The sequence below is a fragment of the Rhinolophus ferrumequinum genome, chromosome 9 (genome assembly GCF_004115265.2).
Source record: "Rhinolophus ferrumequinum isolate MPI-CBG mRhiFer1 chromosome 9, mRhiFer1_v1.p, whole genome shotgun sequence".
Lineage (NCBI taxonomy): Eukaryota > Metazoa > Chordata > Mammalia > Chiroptera > Rhinolophidae > Rhinolophus > Rhinolophus ferrumequinum.
Window position 1 is genome coordinate 13,730,249 of NC_046292.1, and position 6,187 is coordinate 13,736,435.

Here is a 6,187-nt window from a genome sequence, read left to right on the forward strand (position 1 = left end):
GGAAGGCATCCAGGGACTAAGAAACAGGAGGAGACTCAGTGACAAATTCTCCTGCCTTTCCCTGCTCATCACATGCACTCACTTGGGCCCACCGTCTTTGCCTTTTCTCCACTGTGTTTTCCTTGTGACCTTCTCCTACTCCTGCCCCAAGGAGGGGCAGCAGCAGATGGCCCTGGCCTGGGGGACCCAAGTCCCAGCTGCTCCTACTGTGGGCAGTGTCAAGATGTCAGGGCTAGAAGGGGTGCTTAGAAACCTCCAAATGTGCTCCCCACCCCAGCTTACAGATGGGGCTACTGAGGCCCAGGGAGGGAAAGGGCCTGGACTAAGGTCACTCAGGTCCCCCAAAACCTGCCCTCATTACATCTACAGATTCCACGTTAGAGCTACTCTAAGGTAATGTCTTCTGAAACGCCCCTGTGAAAATATGTGTGTAGGGGTGAGGGCCAGAGGCAGGGGACTTCAGAGGGGTAGTGCCCACAAGCTAGACACTTAGGCTGGGGGAAGTTGGGTCCTAGGGCAGCAGAGGACACTAGAGGGGAGGGGAGCAGGAGTTGGAAGGAAGGCTGGGGCACACAGGAAACATATCTTGCCGCCACACCGCCCCTCCCCTCCCCCCCACGCATCCATTTTGCAGTAAAATTCAGATTCCCTGATGCTGAAATAAGAAGATGGGGAGAAAGGGGACAGGGACCGTCCACACTTCCCAACAATCATTCACTGAAGACACAGGTCATTTCAGATGCATAGACTGTGTGTCCTGTATAAGTCCCTTCCCCTCTCTGGGCCCAGTTTCCCCATTTATTAAATAGGGAAGGTGAACTGAATAACTGCCAAGGTTCCCTCCAACTCTGAGTTTGGTGAGTTTTAACATTCTGATTCCAGAACACTCCAGGATAAATGGGGATTGCCCCCACCCCATCCTCAGAGCCCAGGAGGTTGTGTTAGCTCTCCTGGAGACATGGACTCTTCCCTTGCGCCATCAGGCTCCCGGCATTCAGATGGCAGAGTCCAACATGGCCGCATGTGGTCCAGGGTGAAGGAATGAGCTCTGGGACCCCAAAAGGTGCAGAGCGGACAGCAACCACCAACCAGGCAGATCGCCTGGATTCACTTCCAGAAAGCTCCTAGGCCACCACAACAATGTCCCTCGGGGCCAGAGGCCTGATGAAATTACAACCACCATCAATCAGAGGTTTGGCCCTCGGTAGTGGAAAAAGCATGAGTTTCTGGGCTGGCCTCTCCATCCAGCCTCTGCCTGTCACTAGCAGGGTGAGTCACTTTGCCTCTCTGATCCAGTTTGCCCATCTGGACTGTCACCACACCCACCTCAGTGGTGTTGCCAGTTAAAAACGCACGTGGCCCAGCATGATCGCTTGGAAGAGGGATCTTAGAGGACCTGCTCCAAAACCTTTCAGTAGGTCATCATGGGGGGGGCGAGGGGGGCGGCAGGGCCCAGTTCCCTGGGTTATGAAGCTGCAATTCCCAGCCAGGAGAGAACTTTCAGAGTGACACCAACACATCCTGAGAGTCCGGAGACACGGTAACCACAGTACCAGTAATAAAATTAAATGAATAAATGTCCCAAGTTAACCCATTCTGGAAACCGAGGCTGCCGCCTGGGATGCAGCTGTGCCAACGCAGGGATGGGGGTGGGTCCCAGGCAAGATAGGGGAGGCCCCCACCTGGCAGTGGGCAGAAGCCAGCCTGCAGGACCCCTCTGCTGGCTCTCTCCAGCCGCCATCTCCCTCTGCTTTGGCCCAGCGGTATTTTCTGTTCTCTTCATCTGCTTCTCTCTCCCAATCAGCGGCCTCTGCCTTTGTCTCCTTTCTCCGGGCCTGCCCAGCCAGAGAGTCTCTTTCAGTCTGTTCCCCCACCCCCACCCCACCGCACCCCGCGCTCCCCTTCCTACGTACTCCGACCAGCACCCTCCCCTGCCTCCAAACACGGCGGAACCACATCTGTCCTTAACCCAAAATTCTGCCAATTAAACCGCTCCCTCTGGCTCCCGCGGCTGCTGCTGACGTGGGGAGAAGCAGGCGAGCGAGGCCGCCGCCTACGCGGGTGAGGTGGCGGGAGGCGACCGCACCCTCCCGGGGCAGGCGGTTGTCGTTCCGTCCGCCCACAGCCGGGCGAGCCGCGAGAGGCCCAAGCGCAGCGGCTGGGCACCTCGCTCCCGCTGGGCCTCGCGCTCAGCGGTCGCCGCAGGTTCCAGGACCCCCGCCAGGCTTCCCTGCGCCGCCCCTCGCACTGGGGGCCCTGCTCCCGGCGCCAAAACTCCGAACTGCGCTCCTGGCAAGCCTGTGGAGCCCTAGCTCCGCGACCCCCCTCCCGCTCTCCCTGCAGCCCCAACCTGCCCACTGTGCGCTCCCAGCGCTCTCCGTGCCTCCACCGCGCGCGGCCTGCGCCCGCACTCGCAGGGCCACCCGCGCTGCCAGCACCCTAGGCGCGTGGGGTCCTCGGTTTCCCGGCTCAGATCGGAGGGGCTCCGCCGCCACGCAGGCGTGGGAACCCGGAGGGGGCACTGAAGAGCTATTAGCCCGCGCACTGTTGGCATCGATACCTTAATAAATAATAGTCTGAAAAGCATGTAAATAAATATTAGAGCGCATTACGCGGGCAGGAGGCGCGACACGGGGCCCGCGAACTGGTTCAAGTCGCCAAGAGATTGGCAAATGCCCGCGGCTGCCGGGAGATTCCCGGCGCCCCAGGGTCTGAGCTGGGAGGAGTGGAGGAAGAGGCCCCGAGAAGGAGCCCAGGGGAGAGAGAGACAGAGAAAAACACAGGCAGCGATAGGAAAAGGATAAAAAGTCAGGTGGGGAGGCGGAGGGAGAGGGAATAAGCCCTCGGATGGGTGTCAGGACAGAAGAAGGGGAGCAGAAGAGACAGGATCAGGTGGGGGGGGTCAGAGGCGAGAGGTCCCTCCTTCCTGCTGACACTGTCTTTCTTGATGCTCCTCCCGCCTCTGATTGCTTCTCAGCATTCCTTGCTGGCCTTTCCTCACCCCAAACTCTGACCGCGGGGCCTTTTCTCACCTGTCCTCATTCACTGGATGAACATCCACTCTGATGCTTTAAATGCCATCCGTGCGTGGAGGGCTGGTACATAGACACTCCAGCCACATCTGTCTCCTCTGGACCACAGACTGACTAACACCTGTCTGGGAGGACGACGACCCTAACATGCCAGGAACCAAACACCTGCCCTCCTCCTGAAGCCTGCTTCACCCACCATCTTCCCCGTTCAGCAAGGGGCAGCTCCCTCCTTCCGGTTATTGAAGCCAAAAATCCTAGAGTCTTTCTTGACGCCTCTGCCTCACCCCTCCTACCCCCCCACCAGGGAATCCGGTCCTCACTACCTTGAAAACGTTTCTGGACTCCTTCCATTACTCCCAGCTCCATGGCCTCTGTGTCGGCCTAAGCACCCATGACTTCTCACCTGGATTGTTGCAACAGCGCAGTGGGCGGCCCCACCCCAACCCCACCTTCGCAGATATAAAAATACAACTCGGATTAGGCCACTCCTCTGCTCAAATGTTTTATTCAGAGGAAAAGCCAACATCCTTAAAATGGCCCACCAGGCCCTAGCAATTTACCCTTCACCCCTCCAATTTGGCGGAAGTCGTCCCCCGTTTCTCTCCATTCCCCACTCTTCTCTGGCCATCCCGGCCTGCTCACTGTACCTCAGACACACCAAGCTTGTTCCTGTGAAGGCTTTTGCACTAGCTGCTACCTCTTTTTGGTACATTATTTCCTCACCCATCACCTCCTTCAAGTTTTTCTTCAAGTGTCCATGAGGCAACCGTGGCCATCTTCTTAAAACTTGAATTTCTCTCACTCCACCCAAAAGAAGACCTCTTCATCCCTTGATAGGGACCCTGCTTTCTAGTTCTCCACTGCACTCAGCCCCTTTCTAATATGCTACATAACTTACCTATTGTGTTCACTGTCCCTCTCTCTCCCAAAGAGAAAGTCAACTCCATGAAAGCATGGATTTTGTCCCCCTACCTCACCCCTGCCCCTGAAATACTGGCGCTCCAGCACTGAGAATTGTGCCAGGAACATAAAAGACACTCAAAAATATTTGAAGGAAGGGATGGTAGTTGGTTGGAGGGAAAGAAGGGGAATAAGAGGAGAGAAAGAGAGTCCCAAGAGGAGGGATCCGCCTGGGTAGAGGCAGGTGGCGTGGGCAAGCATCACAGGGCAGGGAGTACTTGGAAGGGTCTGACTGGTTGGAGCTTGGAGTGGCCTTGGGACTGGCGTGAGTGAGTAACTCCTTCACCAGCCTGGTGCCCATGCCAAAGGAGTACCTGGTAGGGGGGTGCAGCAGCCCCATCTCAGCCGAACCCCCCAACCCTGTGGCAAAGAGCACCAGCTCCACCTTAGGCCCCAGCTTGGCATTGGACCCCAGGGCTGCAAGCAGTACTGCATGGGTAGGCCCCTGGTAACAGCCACAGTAATTACTGGTTGTATGCGATTAGGGGATAATTATGCTTAATAAGTCCAAAAGTAATTACCATGCAGGCTGCTTGCTGCTTTGGAAAACAGAGGCCCCCGGTGGGCAGGAGCCAGGGAATTGAGAAGAGGGAGAGTGGGCATCAAGGAACATCACAAGTGCTGGTCTATATCTCCAGCTGATGCCTGAATCCTCTCAGTGGCACCCCCACCAGGGGCTTGCTCACCTCCAGTGGTGAGGAGCTCACTGTCACACAGGCAGCTTCTTGCATTACTGAAAGTCTGCACATACAATTTTGCATACCACTTCGGCTATCCTTGGACATACTGTAACCTCTTCACTTTCTCACTCAACATCTTAGCATGTGTATAGACACAGAACTACAGTATCATTTGTAAAAGGAGTAAAGTTTGTCATCGTATGTATTGTCACTGGCTCTTATTGACTCACATCCCTGAGACAGCTTTTCCCGTTAGTCCCACTGCACAGGTGAAGAGATTGAACCTCTAGAAGGCCAAGCTCATAGGACTGGTGAATGGCAGAGTCAGAACGCATATTTCAGTCTGTCTGATGCCAAAATTCATGTGCCTAACACCTAAGCTTTACTGCTTCCCCCTGGGGCCACACAGAGCCAACCCAATCCATCCTCCCAGAAACTAACCCACGTCCCCCTGAGTCTCTTCTTTTCTACTCTAGATAGAAGCAGTGGCTGGATTCATTGCACCGTGCCCAGGAGGCCATGTGGTACAATGAAAAGGATACCTGGTTCTTTCCATTGGTTCTGCTGCCAATTACCTTGTGGCATTAAGAAGTTGCTTGACCCTTTTGGGTCTCCATTTTCCCATCTGCACAAAGTGGGTAAAGGGGCTCCTGTTCGTGATCTTTGGTTCTGCCCCCTCAGGCCAACCATAAGGCCTGAGCAGCTCCAGGCCCACACTGGTCCAAGGTTCCACATCAGGGGCCTGGGAAAAGTCAGTGACATTCTCCAACCCCTGTGACAGTTTCCTTCCTCTGAATTAGACTGCCTTTTAGAGGCACCTCAAGAAAATGCCTTAGAAAGGCCAGTGGCCAACACTCTGCTCTGGACACACAACCCTGTTTTTCCATGACCTCAAACATCCACCTTCATCTTCAGTCTTAAAACGTAATTCCAGGAAAGAGGGAGAGAAACAGAAGTTTGCAGGACGTCAAGGGTATCATATTAAAACACAAACACCCTCCTTCATTTTCTGCCATCATCTGAGTCGAGGTTCATTTGTACGATTAGAATAATAACTTACGGTGTTTTATAGCAGGACACTGATGTCCATTTTCTCACATGATCTGTACATCCACCCTGTGAAAGCATGGGTAGTGCTGTCCATATTTTACACATTAGGCAATTGAGGCCCAGGAAGTGGAAGCAACTTGTCCAAGATCACATGGGTAGGAAAAGGCAGAACCAGGCTTTGCACCCGGGTCTGACTCCAAAGCCTATGCATGAGAGCACGGCTCTACACCTCCTCATAGCCTCCAAGCCAGCTGCCCTACATCTAATAAATCAGAGAAGAGGCTGGTGCTGGCAGAAAGGGTCAAATCCACCATCCCCCTCAGCATGGGAGCCCAAGGGGTTCTCTGACCCCGTCCCAATGGCATCTTTCTTGTTAGAATGTCCCATGCAACTATTTCTCCACTGGGGATTTTTCTGGGGGTCCCAGAGGGAAAAAGAAGTATCTGGGAGAGTAAACACCACAAT